Source organism: Coenobita brevimanus, chromosome 93, assembly GCF_032717465.1.
Source record: "Coenobita brevimanus isolate Jiangsu-jjx chromosome 93, ASM3271746v2, whole genome shotgun sequence".
Taxonomy (NCBI): Eukaryota; Metazoa; Arthropoda; class Malacostraca; order Decapoda; family Coenobitidae; genus Coenobita; species Coenobita brevimanus.
Window position 1 is genome coordinate 33,427,117 of NC_137046.1, and position 22,385 is coordinate 33,449,501.

A 22,385-nucleotide genomic window follows, 5' to 3' on the forward strand; every position below is an offset into this window, starting at 1 on the left:
ACACACACACACACACACACACACACACACACACACACACACACACACACACACACACACACACACACACACACACACACACACACACACACACACACACACACACACACACACACACACACACACACACACACACACACACACACACACACACACACACACACACACACACACACACACACACACACTCACATGTAGTAGTGTCAGCAAAGAGGGGGATCACAAGGACAGTATAAAATAGAAACATACATAGTGTGTCACCGGCAATTAGTGAGAAAAAGTCTTATTCATGCGAGTGCTTTTCAATAGTAAATTACAAAAATATAACGTATGTGTATTTATTGCTATACTAGGGAAGAAAGAAAAGCATGAACTTGCTGGTTGATCGAGTTCCAACAGCTGAGTTATTGAATCGATCGAACGAAACAAGGAAGCAGAACACAATTTTACAAGTAGCAGGATGGTAAACACAGCACCCGAACTGTGTTATCTTGAAAAATATTAAAACTATATTGGATCTGCGCACATGGTTTGAAATTTTCAGAAAATATAAAAGGTGTTGATTATGAGACTTCTCTTAAAATTCACCATCATACTGTTTAAAAAGAAATTAAGTACCAAAACTGTTTTACTGGAAACTGTTAAAGCTACAGCGGGTCTACGTACATCTTTAGAAGCTTATGAAAAAGTAATAGGTGTTAGGTGCGGTAAGTGGAGCTTCTCAGGATCTGTTGCCACACTGCTGAAAAAGAAGCCCCAGATTGACCACCAAAGTCATGGTATCTCGAAAACTTTTAAAGCCACAATAAGTCGATGCACATTGTTGGAAAGCTTGTTAAAATGTAATTGTTACTTATGTGGCCTTTCTCAGAATTTGCCACCATTCTGTTTAACAAGAAAAAGAATAAAAAAAAGAAAAAGAAAAAACAAATTGAACTTCAAAAACTAGGATATGAGTATGGAAGAGTAGGATTTTCAAAAGTGACGTTCCTTAAATTTGTCCACTACATTTCTAAAAAGGCCAAAACGTACAAAAATGAGTACTAGAAATTGTTAAAGGTACAGTGGACCTACAGATATCGTTGGATACGTCATGGAAAAAGAATAGGTGTTACAAGTGGCTTCTCTCAGAATTCGCCACCATATTAATGGCAATGGCATTGGCGGAGGCATGCGCTTTCTGGGTGCTTTCCAGTTCTCTCTTGTAGAATGCTATATATTACCAACACCACCACCACCACCTTTATCCTCCTCCTCCTCCTCCATATCATCATCATCATCATCATCACCATCACTATCATCACCATCACTATCATCATCATCATCATCATCATCATCATCATCATCATAATTCTCACTATCACCTGTTGTCATTGGGGTGGGAAGAATCTAGAAACAGGGAATTGCAACCACGGATGTAAGCAATAATTCTATCTGACTACATTCTCATTCATCATTCAAACCTTCGAACTGCATTTACAAAGTTATAAGGAGTAAGTTGTAAGTTTCGGAGTAGAGCTGGCAGCTTGATATCGGAAAAATTTATTTTTGCAGGAAGGGGAAGGTGGAAAACATCGGAGCCGTCGCAACCTGGATTACATTTAGCAGGACGGGAAAAAAAATAATGTCAAATCTTTCCATGGTTTCTTATACTTCCTGCTGAACGAATATAGGTTATGAGAAAAAGATGACCGAACAGCAAGTTTATTAGTGACTCTGACCTCTAACCTCCATTTCCAACAGTTGTCAGAAGTGTGAGGGAGTCGTGGAGTGGAAATATAATACAGTAATATAATGAGTTACTGTGAGACTCATTTTTTTTTTTCCGTCTCTTGTACCCTTCTTCATTTTATTTTTTATCTTCTTTATGACAGTGGTATATACGTAAGCTTGCACTTTTTGCTCTTCTCGTTAGATCTTTGTTATTTTCTTTGAACTGTTGCTTCCTCCGTTTTATTTTATTTTATTTTCATTTTCATCTCATCACTCTCTTATTTTCATTTCATTTAATATTCTTTTTATCCTGGCTTAACTTTGGCTTACTACTTTTCCATGTCTTTTTATGTCGTCATTTTAGCTTTAATTTTCTTCTCTCTCTCTCTCTCTCTCTCTCTCTCTCTCTCTCTCTCTCTCTCTCTCTCTCTCTCTCTCTCTGCCGCCATTATCCCTTTACCACGGTCTCCTTTTACAACTACTCTGTCTCGCCCATTTTAGCTCTGTATTTTAAATACTTATATTTTTGTTAAATATTATGTCACTTTTTCCTTCTAGCACATGACCCTGACCTTTTATATTTTTATCAGATGTGCCGTCCGTACTTTTGTTCGTGCTTTTTCATTTTTTTCAGGCATCCTTCATATCCCCTCCCCCTCTTTTTACTTTACTTTTATAGTAATTCTGTTTTTCCGTTTTAGTTTTTCTCCTTAATTTTCCTTATTATCCAGCTTCCTTTTTAAAAATGGCGCTGATGATGAGGCTACAGTAGGTAGCGCTGTGCACCCTGCTTAGAGTAGCTACAGCATCCTCCTGGGAGCCAAAGCTCCTCATATTTCCTTGTACAGTAACTCGCCGTGGGAAGGACACTGGTCAGACCCTGGGGAGATGTTGTCTGCCACAGTTGGGGCGTCGCATACCTGTGCAATGTACCTGGTATGTACTCTGGTACGTATAGCACGGACCCACTTACCTGTGATCGACATGTCTGCTTGGCCAGACAGACAAGGGTTAAGCAACAGCTTAAAAATCCTCTCTATTCTCCATTTAGTTTCCCCTTTAACTCTCCTATATAGCCCCCGTTATTTTTTCTCCATTTTAGTTATCATTTTTAATTCCCCGTTAAAGTTGACCGTTTAATTCCCCATTTAATTCTTCTGTTACCCCCTGTTTAATTTTCCCGCTCAGTTCTTCTCTTAATTTCCTTTTTAGTCACATTTAATTTTCCTATTCCGCCATTAAATTCTCCATTCTAGTCCTCCATTTCATTTCATTTATAATCCGACATTTAGTTAACCTTTTTAGCCCCCCTTCAGATTCTTCCGCTTTCTTCCTCCCTAATTCTTCGTTTCATTTCCCTTTTTAATTCCTCGTTTCATTTCCCTTTTTAATTTTCCTTTTCAGTCCCCCTTTTCATTCTCCGTTTCAGTCCCCATTTTAATTTTCCTTTTCAGTCACGCTTGTAATTCTTCTGTTAATCAAACTTTTCATCACCTGCTTTGATCTCTGTTTTTTAACATTTTTTTTTTTTTTTTTACTTGTGGCTCTAGCGCTGACGAGAAGCCTACACGTGCTGGCATTGCGCAACCCGGTTGGAGTAACTGTGGCGTTCACCCGTGAGCCAAATTTCCTCATAATTCCTTGCATCTTGCCTGGGAAAAGCCAAGGTCCGACCCTGGTTTTGGGCTGTCTACCACAAGAGGGCGCCGGTGTATGTTCTATACTGTACCTTTAGGACGGCCCTACAGGAGCAGTTATTTTACTTGTGGTCGACGAGTCTGCTTGGCCAGAGACAGACCGGGATCAGGCAATAACAGCAACAACCTGTGGTCCTGAAATTTTATATTCTTGACATGTACCTCTCATCATACCTTTCTCACGTTCCCCTTTTTTCAACCCTGCATTTTAATCCCATCCTTTATCTGCCTTTGTTGTACTCTCCTGTTAACTCTCCATTTTATTTCCTTCTTTTTTTAAGCTCTTTTTTTTTTTGTTCCTTTCTGTGGAACTCTTCGTTTTAAGCTCGTTTTTTTTTTTTTTACCCCATCATTGTGGATGTGGCTTATACTGTACTGACAATGCTGATGGAGTAGCTGTTGTAATCGAGCAGGTTTCATTGTATGTACAATAGCTGTCTCTGTGTACCCTATCTCTGTGTGTACCCTGTCTCTCTATGTATGTGCTGTATCTCTATGTAAGTACCAAATCCCTGTGTGTATCGTATTTCTGTGTATGTATGTTTCCAATCTCATGAATACCTTATCTGATATAGCTCAAACTTGGCATTTACACTGGAAACGGTTGAGAGGAAGTGATTCAGTTTTGGTGCCAGTCAATCAAAGGCCAGTGCCACGGGTCGGGGTCAAAGTTCGGCGTGATTGTGCTCTTTGAACAATTTTGATCTTTTTTATTGTGGCCCAAGCAAGGGGATTTTATTCAGCTTAGGTAAGACATCCCCGGTCAGGAGGGTTTGGAAATAGTACCCTCCTTCCTACTGGGTAATTCTTTATCTTGTATTCTGGCTAAAACCGGGCGATTTTTTTTCAGAAAAAGAGGTTCCAATGATGTACGGGTGCTCTCTCTCTCTCTCTCTCTCTCTCTCTCTCTCTCTCTCTCTCTCTCTCTCTCTCTCTCTCTCTCTCTCTCCTTTTTAAGTTGTCCTACTGTATATAAGCTCTCCTCGTTTCGTTTTTTTTTTCTTTTTTTTTTTTTTACCTCGTTTTTCTTCCCGAACTTCTGCTGTCCGGTTTATTCCTTCCATGTTAAGTCTTATTTATTGCCAATTTCTTTACTCCTCTTCTCATTCTTTCCCTTTTTTACTGTCTTCTTTATGCTCTCTTATCTAGCACTCCTCTTTCTCTTCCCGTACTTGCTCATTTTCCTCTCCCATTTTTAGATCTTTATCAGCTCTTCTTTTCCCTCTTGTTTTGAGCTTCCTTTTTTGACAATTTTTCTGTTTTTTCTCTTTTGTACATTTTTTTGGCATGCATGTGTAAAGGCTGGTCTTCGTAGCAGCATGAACACACACACACACACACACACACACACACACACACACACACACACACACACACACACACACACACACACACACACACACACACACACACACACACACACACACACACACACACACACACACACAAAGAGACAGACAGACAGAAAGGTTATGTGACTGTGCATGCGTGTATTACCATGTATGTCTGTGTAAATTGTGGATAATATTGCAGGTATAAATTAGAAAACATTTACCTGACCTCCCGACCAGTTGTGTACGTTTATGGGAACAGTATACATGTAGGAATGACTGTAATGTAGGCGACAAGTGCTTATGAGTGTGAGGGTTGTGGGGGGGGGGGTTCTGATGTCAGGGTGCGTGTTTGTAGATAAGTAAATGTGTGTGTGTGGGTGGGTGTGTGGGTGGGTGGGTGTGGGTGTGTGCGAGCGTTCTACCTTCCTTCCTCATCCCGCTTCCCCACACAGCCCTGGAGAGGACAGTACATTATCAGGCTGTATATCGCGACACACAGTACAGTACAGTCAGGGCCACTAATTCACCAAATATTCCACAACTTCTTTCTCCCTTCACCTTCTGACAGCGAACTTTGAAAATCTGAGAAAGATCTGATATTTTTCTCTGCTCATAGATGACTGCTGACTTAATATTTCTAAGCAGAGAGAGACCTGGTAGATTTCTTGCGTCCACAGGTGAATCTCAGTAAAATGGTGCGTCAGGAAGGGATGTAACAGACACCCCTAAATGCCCTGTGTATGAAGTAGAAGCAGTGTACTTTTAAAATTTGTTACAGTATTCTCCTGTTTGTAGCCTACAGCCGAGTTCAGAGGTTCCTTGTAAATAGGCTTGAACTAAAAGCCTTAGTTGTGGCTGGTGCTATGAAGGACTTGAAGCCAAATACAATTCTGATTGAGGAAGCTTCTTCAGTACCACCATATATATTTAATACCACTCTAGATAGGTCGATGAATAGATAGCTAGATTATTCTGTATTTTTCCTACTCAGGTTGGAATAAACTATCGATAGTACAGTGACCTTTTGTCGTTTCATATTGTCAAGTGCTGTATCGGTTCACTGTTATCCTTGTCACTAATAATCAGTATAACATTTTCTTCTATCAGTGACGTGTCCCTTCATTATTAACAGAGCATATATTTTCTGATTCCCTGTTAGGTGTATTTTAGCTTAATTCTTACGTTATTTTCCGATCATTCCCGAAGTTAAAGATAGCTTGACACTTAATATTTTTGTCGTTCTGTGTTTATGCATCGACCTCTCAAGAAATCACGAAGTTTATATGTGCAGTTACATTAATCCTTGCAGTCTAATGACGATGTCCTCATGTTTATTTTATACTTCCTGATGTAGGTTAGGGAAGGCTAAGTCGCACCCCTCTAGTTTAGTAAATTTATTAATCTGCATAAAATCGTTTAAAAGCAGCAGTAACATAATAAATACTTCATGGGAGCGAAGGTCTTAAAAACATTAATAACAGCAAAAGAAGCAGTAGGATCCATGCATTGAAATATTGGTTAGGAGTTAATTTGGCAAGTAGATCACATTCATCAGAACTAAAAGATCCAAAGGTATAAGCCCAATCAGAGAAGCTTTGACGTTGAAGAAGCAAAGTTAAAATTTCTATTCGCTTTGCAGTCATAAGTTATTTTTTTTCAGTTTGGGCAGTGACTTCAAGAAATATCTATCTATCTATCTATCTATCTATCTATCTATCTATATATATATATATATATATATATATATATATATATATATATATATATTTATTTATTTATTTATTTATTTATCATAAATATCATAAAACAACGTTGTTGTTAAGGCCAATGTTTGTGCCCAGCGCTCGTATGTATCTCGTTTTGATTTTTAAGTTTCGGATGACCCAAACGGAAGAGCCATTTCGAGCTACACGGACACGACTACAAAATCCCACAAAAATCCTAATCACACAGAATGAGAAACTGGGGGACAAAAAGGAGAGATGAGGCAGCGCTGGACCAGAGTCAGAATCAGTCTTTTTCCCGTGTCTCATCTGCGCAGCCGGCCAAGAAGAGAGCAAAGTTTGATGATCCTCACAGTGGACGGGAGAAAAGTGCACTCGGCTGGTCGGACCAAGGCATTAGTCCCCGATATCACACAAGTTCCTGCTGACAGAGAGGAGGCAGGAATTCTCATGCTCTTGTCGTTTTGTCACCATCATCCTCCATCCTCACATTCACCTCATCACCTCTAGACTCATCTTATTCAAAAGCTCAACACTGGTTAGATCGAGACATTGGTTCTAGAAAACACACATTTTTGATGATAAAGATAAGACAGATTTTCATACTCTTATCCCTCTGAAAGTTCCATCCTTCTGCGCACTATTACCGCTTTAACTCTGGTTTCTCCATCTTATTAAGGAACCCCTACATTGGTTTTATCGAGATGTCACACAAATTCCCTCCGATGATAAAAACAGGTTTTCTCGCACTCTTACCTGGAAACAGGTTTTTATCGTGCTCTCACCTTTTTACTACTTCCATCCTTTCTCCCCTCCCATTACCACCAGATTTTTTTTTTTTTTGTAATCTTACTCAGCAACTCCCACATCGGTTAGATCGAGATATAAGTTATCTGCATCACATGTTCCTGCTCGTAATTCTCATACTCTTATTCTTCTGCCACCTCCATCATCACTAAGCATTCTTATCCCATTACTTCCAGACTCTTTCCATTTTATTCAGGAACCCATATACTACTTATACTCAGTGCATCAGTCACCGATGTCATGTTGATTGAGATAGGTCAGATTTTCTCATACTCTTATGTTTCTAGAACATTACATCGTTACTTCTTGAATTTCCAGCTTATTCAGGAACTGCCTACGCCTCAAATTCATGTCTTTCCTCCTGCCAGGTACCCCGAGTATATCCAATTACCGTTATTTTTCTCATTTTTTTTTAAATCCAGCACCGGCTAGTACTCTCAGGGTCTTATCGTCACTCCCGGCGAAATAAAATCTGTTGGCTGTGGCTGGAATAGTGTACATGAACAGACGTTCCCATGACTGGGTGTATTTCCTTCTTAGTCTTCCAACAAAGCCTTCAATTAATATAAATTCTTTCTCACTTCCTTCCTGTCTCCACCTCCAGCACCCTCTCTCTCCCTTCGAATACCTGCAGCCACATTCTCAGACCTCAGTTACATTCTCCCAAGGCAGTTCCTCCTTCCCATCCACAATTTCTCTCACATTTAAAGCTGCTCTCCTGTCTCCACCCTCCTACCCTGTTTTTCCTCTCTACCTCCGACACATTTTCAGTGAGAAGTATTCTCCATCATCCTTATTCCCTGTCACATTCAACCTTGTGCCACCCCTGAGGCCTCATCCTACCCATATACCTCCAAAGCCCCTCACATACTCTTGCCTTACACACTACTAAATAACGCACCGCTCTCTCATAGCCTCTCTGACGTCTCTAGTTTCATTCTCCTCATGGTCGTACTTTCCTTTCGCCTTCTCTCGTACTTGCATCAGTTCACTTCACCCCTTTCATCTTTGCCTCCTGAAGTCTCTACCTCCCTACTTTTCTAGATCTGCGACCCCGGTTTTAACTGTCATCTTTCTTCTCTCCTCCTTTAACCATTTGCCACACATCCCTTCTTTCTCCCTCTCTCACCTCTTTCTCCCCGTCTTCCTATCCATCATTTTACACCCTCTATCCCCTGCTTTGTCTCTCACTTTTTCTTTCTTTTTCATTCTCTTCCTCGGCTGTCCCGTCCAATTTCCTTAGCCTCTCCCTCTCAGACCGTCACCTCCCTTTTCCATCCACAGTTACTGTCTTTGTCATTGCCCCTCCTCTCTCTCTCTCTCTCTCTCTCTCTCTCTCTCTCTCTCTCTCTCTCTCTCTCTCTCTCTCTCTCTCTCTCTCTCTCTCCACCAGACTGCTCTATGCTATGACAAATTGAGGCACACCCCTGGACGCGTCACCAGCCCTGGAGAATTGAGAAATCTCTTCTTGGGGGAGAAAGGCTGGAGGAGACAAAGACAAAGAGATGGAGGAGGAGGAGAAAAAGAGGAAGAGGAAGAAGAGGAGGGTGAAGAAGATGATGAAGAAGAGGAAGAGGAAGAAGAAGATGATGAGGAGGATGAAGAATAAGAAAAAGAAGGCGAAGAGGAGGAAGTGGAAAAAGAAAGGGAGGAAGAGGAGGAGAAGAAGGAGAAGGAGGAGGGGGAAGAAAAAGGGAACTAGGAAGAGGAAAAAGAGGAGGATGAAAAGAAGAAGTAGAGGAGGATGAAAAAGAGGATGAAGAAGAGGAAGAGGAGGAGGAAGATGAAGAGGAAGCGGAAGAAGATGTAGAGGAAGCGGAACTATATGAAGAGGAAGGGGATAGAGATAAAGAATATGAAAAAAATGAAGAGGAAGAAAAAGAATGCGCAAGAGGAGCTGGAAGAAGAAAAGGAGGAGGACGAGGAGATGGAGGAGGAGAAAGAGGAGGAAGGGAAGGAGAAGGAGAAGGAGGAGAAGAAAAAAATAAAAAATAGAAAAAATAGGCAGGAAGAGGAAGTACTCGTATGGTGGTGAAGGTGGTGATGGTTCAAGGGAAAAAGAAAAGAATAAGAAACAGAAAAGATAGATTTATAGTAGGACAAGATAAATGATGAAGGAAGAGAAGGAAAAATATAAAAGAACCTGAGAGTAATGACAGAAGAGGATGCAGAGAACAGTATTGGTACTGAAAGAAGAAAAAGAGGAAGACGGAAGACAAGAAGGAAGAGGGGAGAAGATGAAGATGGAAGAGACGGGCGACAGCGACAAGGACAGAGACTAAAAAAGAAGAAAAAAAATGATGGCAGCAAAAACTGAAGAAAAAAATAAAAGAGAGAGAGAGAGAGAGAGAGAGAGAGAGAGAGAGAGAGAGAGAGGGTGGGGAGAAGTTGACGCAGAAAAAATAAAGCGTTTGACGGATGAATGACAGAGGAGCACGACGAGGGCTGTTAAGTTAATTTTATCAGCCCCAGGACATCATTTATAATGTCATTCTTCAGTCAGTTGTGTTCATCGTTTGTAGAACCTCGTGTATTGATATAATGACGGCAGTGTCAAAAATGAATCCAGATAGATATTAAAAGATGCTGGAACAGAACGATACTAGAGAGAGAGAAAAAAAAAAAAACTGGAAGTGTGCATAAGAGGTGTTGGAAGAAAAGACAGGAAGCTGAATTATATATTAACCGCTTCATTTGTTTGACGTAGTCTCAAGATGATTTATTCAGCTTAGGAGATCCCCAAGCAGAGAAAGTTAATGAAAGCCTTATATAACTCCTCATGCTATGTATATATATATATATATATATATATATATATATATATATATATATATATATATATATATATATATATATATATATATATATATATATATATATATATATATATATATATATATATATATGTATATATATATATATATATATATATATATATATATATATATATATATATATATATATATATATATATATATATATATATATATATATATACATATAACTATATAACTATATATATATATATATATAACTATAACTATATATATATATATATATATATATATATATATATATATATATATATATATATAGTTATATATAGTTATATAGTTATATATGCTGTATACCGGTATATGTAATACATTACAGTACGTTCATTACGAGTAAATTATATGCATTTGCGAATATATCACAATATGTGATGAAAGCGTTGTTAGCAAGCATATGGTGCCTATGGATGGTCTATATATTCGATAGCTCCAGTTTCATCTGAATATGAACTCATGGACTGAAGGCTGAAGGTTCCCTTCTCCCTCAGCCCATCATCCCTCCAATTGAAGGAGACGGAAGAGCCACCGTGTGAAGGTGTTCCTCAGTAACATCTGACATCTTTGGAATAATCCTTTCAAAGTTCTGCTGAAGTCGAGACAAGTATTTATCGTTCGAGTTATATGTGTCAGCCCTCAGAAAAGAAAAAATCAAGGTAGAAATGACCTTCCATTGACCCATGCTGACATACGTTTATAAGCTTAAGTATTTGTAAATTGTCTTTAGCTTTATTTGAGAGTTAGTATCATTTTTACTGTTGTTGATGTCAAACTTTAAGGACGAGAATTTGGCACGGCTAACTTATCTCGTGGAAGATGGGTACTACTCGTATGTACACTTTCTTGCATGTGCCAAGAACTACTCCCAGACTTCTAGTAAAAGCAATTAATAAATAATGGAGAAATAGATCATTAAATGAATACATAATAAATGCATAACAGTGGCTAGCAAAACTCCATCTGAGTGACCTTTAAAATATCGTCCAGCCCAAGTGATATCTGAGGTTGTAGCTCATTGATTTTCTCTCATTGCATCTTACATACGAGAGAAAGGGAGAGAGAGAGAGAGAGAGATGGCGTGTGTGTGTGTGTGTGTGTGTGTGTGTGTGTGTGTGTGTGTGTGTGTCAGAGAGGGGGCTTAGACCGAGGAAGAGATGTCAAAAAAACGTAGAGAAGAGGAGATAATGTCTAAGGGACGGAGGCAGGAAGGGATTAGGAAGGAGAGGGGGTGGGGGACCAGGTGTAGAGTAGGGAGGGAAGCTGACCTCATTTTCCCTCCATTCTCCTTATCCTCATCATCATCAGCTTCATTTTCTTCCTCTTTTGACATCTCCTACCTTTCTCTACCATCCCTTTCTCTCTATTTCTTTCCATTCTCATTATCGTCATTATCACCGTCATAATCTTCCCATTTTCTCATTTATCCTTTTGAGCAGTTATTTCCTATCTTTACTTTTTCTTCTTCTTTTTTTTCTAAAGTGCATCTCTTCTTTTCCCTCCACTTTCATCAACAACAGTTTCATTTTCTTCTGTCTTTCTCTTCTACTGTTTTTATAGCACATTTTTGCTTTCTCTCACTTCCTTTATTATTTTCCAGTCTACCTCTCATTTTTACTTTTTTCCTAACCCACTTTTTCTCCCCTCACTCGGTTACTTGTAAAATAATCCTGATCTTCGTCATTTTCCTTTCCATTTATCCTCTTTGCCCTCTTCTGCCATCTCCCTTCTCCTCTTTTCTCCTTATTACCTGGTTTTTCTTCCACATTTTCTCCTCTTGCCTTTAAAATGTTCTGTTCCTCATTCTTTATCTTTTCGTTTTCCTATCCGTCTCTACCTTTTTTCCTCATTTCTTCCATCTCGTTTCTAACACTCCCTCTTCTTTCCTCTCTCTCTCTCTCTCTCTCTCTCTCTCTCTCTCTCTCTCTCTCTCTCTCTCTGTTTCATTAACTAGTCTCTGTTCTTCCTCAGTCTATCCAGGCTCCCAGGTTCTATTCTTTTTACCCCCTGTCTGCTTCCTTCCAATCTTCCCTTTTCTCCAACTGCCCTTCCTCCCTCTCCGTTCAATTCTCTCCTTCTCTCTCTCTCTTCAGTTTACCAATCTCGGTTCTTCCATCTCTTCCCTCGCTTTCTTACCACACCTTCCTCGAGCATCGTCATCTCCATCTTTCTCTGCCTCTCGTGTCTCCCTGTTCATCCAGTTATCTCTTTTCCTCGTCTCTCTCCCTCCAACTTCCTAACATCTTTTAACATGCGAATTTCTCTCTCTCTCTCTCTCTCTCTCTCTCTCTCTCTCTCTCTCTCTCTCTCTCTCTCTCTCTCCTGAACTAGATCACCACCAGTACTGAGTCTCTTTTTTCCTCTTTCTGTCCACAATATGTCTCTGCCTCTCTCTCCACCTGCCCTATCTTCCTCTTTCTCGAACTCTCCTATCTTCCTGGCATTCGGAACACCCTCCTCTACACGCTCGTACCTCTTGCATCGAATAGAATCCAACTCTTGAAGTTCGATAATACCCCTAGATTGAATAAATTATCTGAAAGGGTCAATTTATATATCTGTATCTGAGAATGGGAGTGCGTTAGTGGACATTTGTGTTGGGAGGGGGTTGGTGATAGCCAATACCCTCTTCAGGCATAAAATGATCCACAGGTATACATGGCGAGTGATGAGAGGGGTGGGTGGTGAACTGAATGAAAGGAAGGCAATGATTGATTATGTGTGTGTGGATGAAAGGATGCGAAGATGTGTAAAGGATGCAAGAGTGTATAGAGGTTGGGGGAGTGGACTTTCTGACCACTACTTGGTGGTGGCCAGAATTAGGATGCAAGTGAGATGGAGGAATAGAAGAAGGGAAAGACGAGAGGAAGGAGTAGTTGCAAGGAGAGTGGAAAGGTTACAAGAGGATGAGAAAAAGGCAGAGTATAAGAGAGAAGTGGAAGAACGATTAGGCAAATATGAATTGGAGCAGATGGGAGACGTGGAAGGTTTGTGTAAGATATTTACAGAAGAAATATGTGCAGCATGTGATGTGGTGTGTGGAAGGAAGAGAAGACGGAGGGGGGTGCAAGGAACAGCGTGGTGGACTGAAGAGGTGAAACAGGCTGTGGCACAAAAGAAGCAAGCATACAATGAATGGGTGAGAAATAGGGGCGTGGAAGAAGTTGAGAGGCGGAAGAGAGAGTTATATGTGGAAAGGAAGAGAGAGGTGAAAAGATTAGTAAGAGAGAGTAAGAAGAGAGTGGATGAGGAATTTGGAAGGAATTTGAGTGTAAAGTGGAGGGACTGTAAGAAAATGTTCTGGAGAGAAGTGAAAAGAGTAAGACAGGGTGGAAGTGAAGTTAGCAGGGGAGTGAAAGATAAAAATGGTAGATTACTAGTGGAGAAGGGAGAAAAAGTGAGCAGATGGAGAGAACACTTTAAGGAATTGTTGAACGTAGAGGATGGAAGTAATGCGAATATAAGTGGCTGGGGAATGGCTGGGAGAAGGAGGGAGGTGAGAAGACAGGAAGAAATCAGTAGGATAGAAGTTGTGGAAGCGATGAAGAAAGTTAAATCGGGGAAAGCCCCAGGAATTGATGGAGTGTGTGGTGAAATGCTGAAGCATGGGGGAGAGATAGTAGTAGAATGGATGTGGAAGATGTGCAGATTGGCCTTGGAGGAAGGTAGAGTCCCGGAGGATTGGAAGTCAGGTATAATTATTCCCTTGTACAAAGGAAAAGGGGGAAAAAGAAGTGTGTGGTAATCATAGGGGCATTTGTCTTCTTAGTATAATAGGAAAAGTGTATGGTAGGATACTTATAGACAGAGTTAGAGAAAGAGCAGAGAAATTAGTTGGAGAAGAACAGGGAGGCTTTAGGAAGGGAAGAGGTTGTGTAGATCAGATATTCATTCTTAGATCTTTAGTGGAAAAGTTTCTAGAGAAGGGAAAGAAGTTGTATGCGGCTTTCATGGATTTGGAGAAAGCATATGACAGGGTGGATAGACAAGGATTGTGGAAAGTGTTAAGAATATATGGAGTAGATGGGAAGTTGTTGAATGCTGTGAAGAGTATGTACGATGGTGCGAAGGCTACAGTGCGTGTGGATGGTGAACTAAGTGAATTTTTCGCTTTGAAAATTGGTTTGAAACAGGGATGTGTCATGTCTCCATGGTTGTTCAATCTGTACATGGATGGGGTAATAAAAGAGGTACAAGGTAGGGTAATGGATGTTGGAGTGGCCCTGGTGAGAGAGGATAGTGTTTGGAAACTCCCTGTACTGTTGTTTGCAGATGATACTGTGTTGTTGAGTGAAGACGAAGGGGAGCTGCAAGGCTTGGTGGATGAGTTTGAGAGTGTGTGTAAGAAACGGAACCTAAAGGTGAATGTAGGGAAGAGTAAAGTGATGGTCTTTGAGAGAGGTGAAGTCAGTGAATGTACAGCGAGGTTAGATGGTGAGGAATTGGAAAATGTGAGTACGTTTAAGTATTTGGGTAGTGTGATGAGTAAGGATGGAGGTTTGGAGGGTGAAGTGCTTGAAAGGGTACAGCAGGGAAGAAAGGTTGCTGGTTCCTTGAAAGCAGTGATAAGAAACAGGGAAGTGAGCATGGAAGTGAAAAAGTTACTACATGACAGTATTGTGATACCAACTCTAACGTACGGAAGTGAAGCTTGGACATTGTTGGAAGGACACAAGTCAAGAGTGAGAGCAGTGGAAATGAGTTATTTAAGAGGAGCCTGTGGAGTCACGTGGAGAGACAGGCTGACGAATGAGGATATAACGGAGCGTTGTGGTGTGGATGTGGATGTGATAGGAAGCGTTATGAGGAACACACTGAGGTGGTTTGGCCATGTGGAGAGGATGGAGGGTGAAAGACTGACGAAGAGAGTGTGTGTGAGTGAGGTGGAGAGGGGAAGAGGGAGGGGGAGGCCGAGGATGAGATGGAGGGATGGGGTGGAGAGGTATATGAGAGAGGGGTGTGTGAGTTGGGAGCAGGGCAGTGAAATGGCGGGGGACAGGGCGACTTGGAGGCGATTTGTTTGTGGCTACCCCAGACGGGATTGAGGCGTCTGGCAATAGATAGATAGATAGATAGTATCTATCTATCTATCTATCTGTCTATCTATCTATCTATCTATCTGTCTATCTGTCTGTCCATCTATCTATCTATCTATATATTATAGATAGATAGACAGATAGATATACATACAATAGAGACAGAGAGAGAGAGAGAGAGAGAGAGATTTGTGTGTGTGTGTGTGTGTGTGTGTGTGTTCTTACCTTACCTAATTGTTCTTACCTAATTGTATCTTTACAGGAATGAGTCAAGCTCGTACTGTCCCGTGTCTTAGACCATATTTATCGTACATATCCTTAAATTTGTGAATTGTTTTGGCACACACTATTTCATTCGGTAGTGCATTCCATTGATCAATTGCTCTGTTTGGGAAACTGAATTTCCTTACGTCTTTATCACCTCTCTTCTTATGCAGTTTTTTGCAGTGTCCTCTTGCTGATGCTTCTCCATATGTTAAGTAATCATTTATGTCTATTTTCTCCTTTCCTGATATGCACTTATATAGCATTATCATGTCACCTCTTTTCATTCTCTCCTGTAGTGCTGGTAGATTCAGTTTATTTAGTCTTTCTTCGTAGCTTAGGTCCCTTAAGCTTGTTATCCATCTTGTAGCGGCCCTTTGAACTTTTTCAGTCTTGTCTATATGCTTTTTGAGATGAGGACTCCAGACTATTGATGCATATTCCAGGATTGGTCTAATGAATGATGTTATTATCCTTCTTAGCATGTCTTCATTTATGTATGTGAATGCTATTCTCATATTTCCAAGCAGTGTATACATGTTCCGTACCTTCTCGCTGATGTGGTCAGCCGGAGATAGTCTGTTATTGATAATCACACCTAGGTCTTTCTCTCTTTCTGATGTGTATAGGGTTTTATTTCCTAACTTATAATCCCAATCAGGTCTTTTTCCACTTTTACCAAACTTGATTACATGACACTTGTCCACATTGAATTCCATTTGCCATGTACTACTCCATTCATGAAGTTTATTTAATTCTTCTTGTAGCTCCCTACAAGAGTCTGTGTTAGTAATTCTCCTTTGTATTTTTGCATCATCTGCAAACATATTCAGATAGCTCTCATTTCCAGTGTTACTGTTTATATCATTTATGTACACTAAAAACATGATTGGTGCCAGCACCGAACCCTGTGGTACTCCACTAGTCACTTCTTTCCATGATGAGTAGTTTCCTCGTAGTACTGTCCTCATTTCTCTTTTTATGAGAAAGTCTTGCATCCAACAAAACAGTTTGCCTCGAATTCCTCCTTGATGGTACAGCTTCCATAAAAGTCTTTGGTGTGGTACTGTGTCAAAAGCTTTCTTGAAATCTAAATAGATACTGTCCATCCATCCTGCCCTTTCCTGTATTGTGTTTGTTACAATGTCATAGTAGCTCAACAGATTAGTAACACATGCTTTTCCTTTTCTGAAACCAAACTGTCTTTCTGTTATCATACTGTGTTCTTCTAGATGATTTACAAAAGCTTTTCTTATAAGTTTTTCTAATACCTTGCTTACAACACTGGTCAGTGATACTGGTCGGTAGTTGAGAGGATTTTGTCTATTTCCTTTCTTGAATAAGGGGACTATATTTGCTTTTTTCCAAATACCAGGTAGTTTCCCTTGACTCAAGGATTTCTTGAAAATTAAAAATAATGGTTTACTTAACTCCTTTGCACATTCTCGTAACACCCAACATGAAATTTCATCAGGACCACTTGCTTTTCCTCTGTCTAATCTACTTAACTCCTCCTGTATTACTTTTTCTGCTATTTGTATATCTGGTAGTATGTGTGGACATGCGTGTTCCACATAGTCCCTCTCAAAATTTTTTCTTCTGTAAAAACTAATTGGAAATTCTTATTTAGTGCTTCACAAATATCTTTCTCTTGTGTATAAGTGATTCCCTCGTCCGTAATGGATTGTATTATATCTTTTACTTTGGTTTTGCTTCTGATATAGCTGTAAAACAGCTTTGGTTGATCACTACTTTTATTTATTATATCCTCCTCAAACTGTTTTTGGGCTTCCCTCCTTATTCTTGTATAGTCGTTTCTTGCCTGTTTGTAATTATTATACGCCCTTTCACTATTGTGTCTTCTGTATCTATTCCACAACAAATCTCTTCTTTCTTTTGATTTTTTACATTCTGTATTGAACCATTTCTGTATTTTCTTATCTGCTTCTTTGTGCTGTGGGATGTACTTCCGTGTGTGTGTGTGTGTGTGTGCGCGCGCGCAAATAAATCACTTGGTTACACGTGAGATATGCTGTATCCACTAGGAAGAAAAGGAAAGGCAAAAATGCACCGAACGCTTTACTGTATCTTGAGGGGCGAAAATATGATTACAAGTACATGAAAACTCTTGGGACATTTTCGCCTTTTTTTTCCCTGGTGCATATCAGGTAGATAGATAGAGATAAAACGTTAAAGGAATGACGGGAATAACATAAAAAAAAAATTCCGTCGTGTTCCTATATTGTGCATGTGGAGAGTATTCTAGTGCCTCCAAACAACAAGTAAAAACTAGAAAATGTTTCGTAAGTAAGGTGTATTCGGGTATCCTGAAGGGCCATTTGTACTGAGTATTTTTGCTGTGAGTATGGAATATAGTATAGTTCTTCGGGCAAGCTGTCTGTAGCAAAAATAAACTCGGTATTAGGCTGTCACTGGAATGAAGTTTTTAAGTTGTTCTCTGGAAACCTTAAAAGCCATTTATGCCGTGTCTTTTTGCAGTGGGTGTGGAGGGTATTAGATCATAAGAATACACTACAGAATACACCACAAAATACGCCATGATAGAGAAGCAACTACTGTGTATTTTGGAAACCTGAGGGACCATTTTTGCTGAGTGTTTTTACGGCACGTGTGGAGGGTATTCGAGTGCCCCCTGCAAGCAATCTGTTCGGCCTGTGCCACTCTCACTCCCCGCCCACTGCCACCGCTACCACACACAGGTTTTAAATGGGGTGTGAGAGATGGTGACAAATTGAGAGAGAGAGAGAGAGAGAGAGAGAGATGCGAAGCCTGAAGCAGGAGAGCAGTGATGGATCTCTTTATTTCCGAGTAAAGTGAGCTGTTTCGAATGCCTTGTCAGATGCAGTGGCAATATGTCGGTATAGCATCTGTAATTCAAAGTACAGGACGTGTATTGCATTACCATTGTTCATGGTTACTCAGTGCTTGAAAGGTGAAAGGCAGTCAAGTATGGACAATCTTACATTAACACCGTATATAAAAATGTCATTAATCTATGAAACTAAAAATCTGAAGCAATCATAGCAGGATATTAATACTGGCAGAGTTTGTGCATTCAGAAAACTAATTAATTTTGCTGACATTTTTAATGCACGGAAGGATTTGCTTTACAACTATGATGAATTTCACAGTCTGATCAGTAAAAAGTCAATAAAGAAAGATATATATAAATCTAGCGAAAATATTGAGAGCAGCGCCAAAATGAGAGAGAAAACGAGCCTCTCTGGATATTGCAGACGGGAGATTGAGCTGTGAATAATGGAAGGAGCAGGAGGGATGATTGCAAAGGAATAGAAATAGCTCATCAGGGCAAGAGAACTCAGTGTAGGCTAACGTACAGGTTCATTAGCGTGAGTGCTGAAGTGACCTGTCGCCCTTCGTTCTGTGTTCCCATGGCATTATAACTCATCACCCTGGTTCAGTCTACTCCATGTCGCGACCATAACGTGTGGGAGCCTGGCCGCAGTCACGCTACCAATGGAGATCATGCAGCCTAATTCTCCTCGGTATAGTATTTCTGGTTACGCTTATGCCTTAGTGACTTATTTGCTGCATTATAATTTACCCTGTGTAGCTTCGTGTACATTGCTGATACAGACTGTGACAGTACGTAAAGGCTTCACTTTACAGACGAAGTAGTAGTGAGGAGTAATATATTAAAGTCGCTAAGGAAGTAGTGCATTCAAGTCTCCTATACAAGCGAAAATACGACTCCATAACACTGCTCTGCAATCACCACCATTACCACCTCAACCCCACACGACTGCCACAACACAATATGAAAATCACCACAGTATCAACTTGCCACCACCACAATACCACACTACCACCACAATTACACCTCCATTGCACCACACTTCCACCACCACTGCACCATATTTCCACCACCACTGCACCACACTTCCATCACCACTGCACCACACTTCCATCACCGCTCCACCGCATTACTGCCACCACCACATCACACTGCCACCGTAACACCACACTCACCACTGCACCACATTTCTATCACCACCGCACCACATTACCACCATCAACACAACATCACACTGCCACCAGAACACCACATTACAACCACAACACACCGCGGACACCGCCATAACACTCCACCATCACCACTACCATCACCACAACAACACCACATTGGCACTACCACAACACCACTCTGCCACCCAACACTTCACTGCCATCACACCACTACTCTCTCACCATCTTCACCACCAGATCACTTTGTCACCAAAACAACACCATACTATCACCACCACAACACACTTGCATCACCACAGTACCACATCGCCATCACCATTGCAACACCACACTGCCACCACCACAACAATACGCTGCCACTGCAACTCCATCTTTCCACCTTACTACTACTACCATCACCACACAACCACACCTAGCACCACCACGCCATCTCACTACTGCCACCAAGGCCTAAAGAATACATCTTTAGGCCTTGACTGCCACCACCACACGCCGCTGTTACCACGTTCACATCACCACACTGTTGTCACCACAACAGTACACTGATACCACCACAGCAACACGATACTGCCATCGCCACAACAACAACACACTGCCACCGCCACCTCAACAACACAGCATTGTTACATCCACATCATAATGCCACCACATAACCACACCAATACCACCACTACACCGCACTTCTATTACCTCAACACCTTGAAGCTACCAGCGCACTACCATCAAACAACTAACATGATGCCAGCCCACCATCCTCGTGGAGCAGTAATTATGACACACATGAATATCACTCTCAGAATCTCCATCATTATATCATAGGCCCTTGACACTGTTACACAAACCTGGAACTACCAAGAATCACTGTGCCACTATCAACACGCAACTGTGAATTCACACTACCATCTAGCACTATAAGTATTATCAGAACACTGTCACAGTATTAGTAACAATTCACCATATCCTTCCCTTCTGAACTCTGACTAATTGTGTCCACTTCCAGGATCAGTGTAGCATCAAACGTTTCACACTTTATTTTTTTTTCCTTGTCTGTCCACTTTTCTAAAACAAGAAATAATCGACAATCTGCCATTTATGTTTACACATCGTGAACTCTGTGAAAGTCATTCTCAGTCTCCCATTCGGTGCCTTCCATTGGCTAAGAGTTTAGTGGACAGTCTCCCAGGTACACCGCGACTTCCTTCTCACTCAGTCAGGGCTTCCTGCTGTGAACACTACTCTGCTCCACCCTGGGGGATATAAAGCATGGGTTTTGCAACTCTTATATCAAACGTTTTCCAGTGTTCGCTGGAGCATGCAGGTGTTCTCGAGATTCAATAGGCACACATTGTCGTATCATGTATAATTCAGATCCATTGTCGGAGACAAACTTACGTTGCCAGTCATCATTACATCAGTATACCTCAAGAGCCATTTCACACTGTCAAAAGTCTACGGCCGTTGTCTTGTCAGCTTATGAGACTTTCTAGCACCTCTTCCTTACCGTTTTATTTCTACTATGTGGTACAGTAAGTATCTCGCTTATGATACCTATGCATACTGTGTCGTTATTAAGAAGAAATTAATAACATAAAGCAAAATATTAAGGTGCAATAAGCCTAACAAATCGTCAGGAAGAGCCTGTTAAACCATGGGGAACACCGCCCTATTACTGCCATACATTCAGCAGAAATCATAATATCACAGCACTACAGTAAAATGACAGTAAGCATCACCACGACATGTGAAAGCAAACGCCACCAGCACCAGCGAACGGTAATTTTGTGCCACAGCTGTAAATTTCAGTCATTATTTCATCACAACATCATGAACACCAATAACAAAATAATTCCACGGCGTTATACTATAAATGCCATAACTAGAACACCAGCAGCGTCAGATAACTGTAAAACTTTCTTTTCACCTCCTCACTAGTTTAACGCTGACAAAGAAAGTGCCCGTAATATTGTAGGGCTGACCACCTGATTCAAAGGAAGCAAGGGACATAAAGAGAGTCAGACGATGAGGAATTAATATCAGGAAAAGAGTAAGGCTTGACGAACTTATCGTGCATGGGAAGTATTAGTGAGAAGGGGAAATTGCAGACAAAGAATCGTCAGTCACTTGGAAATTACCCTCAGTATTTCCCCGGAATACATCTCGCAAATGTCAGTTAATAAATCTCAGTGCTTTTTTACATGCATATATTTTGTAACTCTGGATATAAACTTGACAGACTCATCTCCAAAGCCCAACAATCATTCAACGCGTCATACACGTTCACTAGTTACCACTTCGACTCTGATACTTATTGTCTACATTGAATATACAGTATTCAAAGTCTATTTCACTCGGAGCTGGTGTAGTAGTGTTCGAGGCGGGTTTTTTTTTTTTTTTTCTTTTAATGACGGTGTTAATAGATGATCAATAAAGTCTGTTTTTAAGAAACAATTGCGTAATCAAACTGTTCCTTGCCCCAGTCAGGGATCAAATTCTCATAACTTCAGACCACGAGTCAGCTTCCGTTATCCCTTGACCACCACCCTGCGATCGGGCCAAATCTGTAGGGTGCGTGTCGTGCATGTTACAATTACACTCCCGCCACCCAATCCCCACTCAGCTTTGCCACATCAGTCATGGAGAATCGTTCTGTGTTGACGTCAGCAACCTTAATGACATCCTTCCATAAGTGGCTTAACAACCATTTCTGATAATGAGTTTGAACACACGTTATCCATACAAACTATTATACTTTTCCAGCTCTCCTCTTGTGGATGTTTGCCATGTATCCCATCTTATACTGTCTAATAACATTCCATATCATTAGGGAACCTCTTGAAGAGGACTGTAAATTTACTTTTTTTCTTCATACGTGAATACTCTAAGCATTTCTGTTTTTCCTAATCGGCAGATCTATGTTGTATTTCTTTCAAGGATGTAGTTCAAAGAGTACTTTAATTTTTCATTTCATTCCACG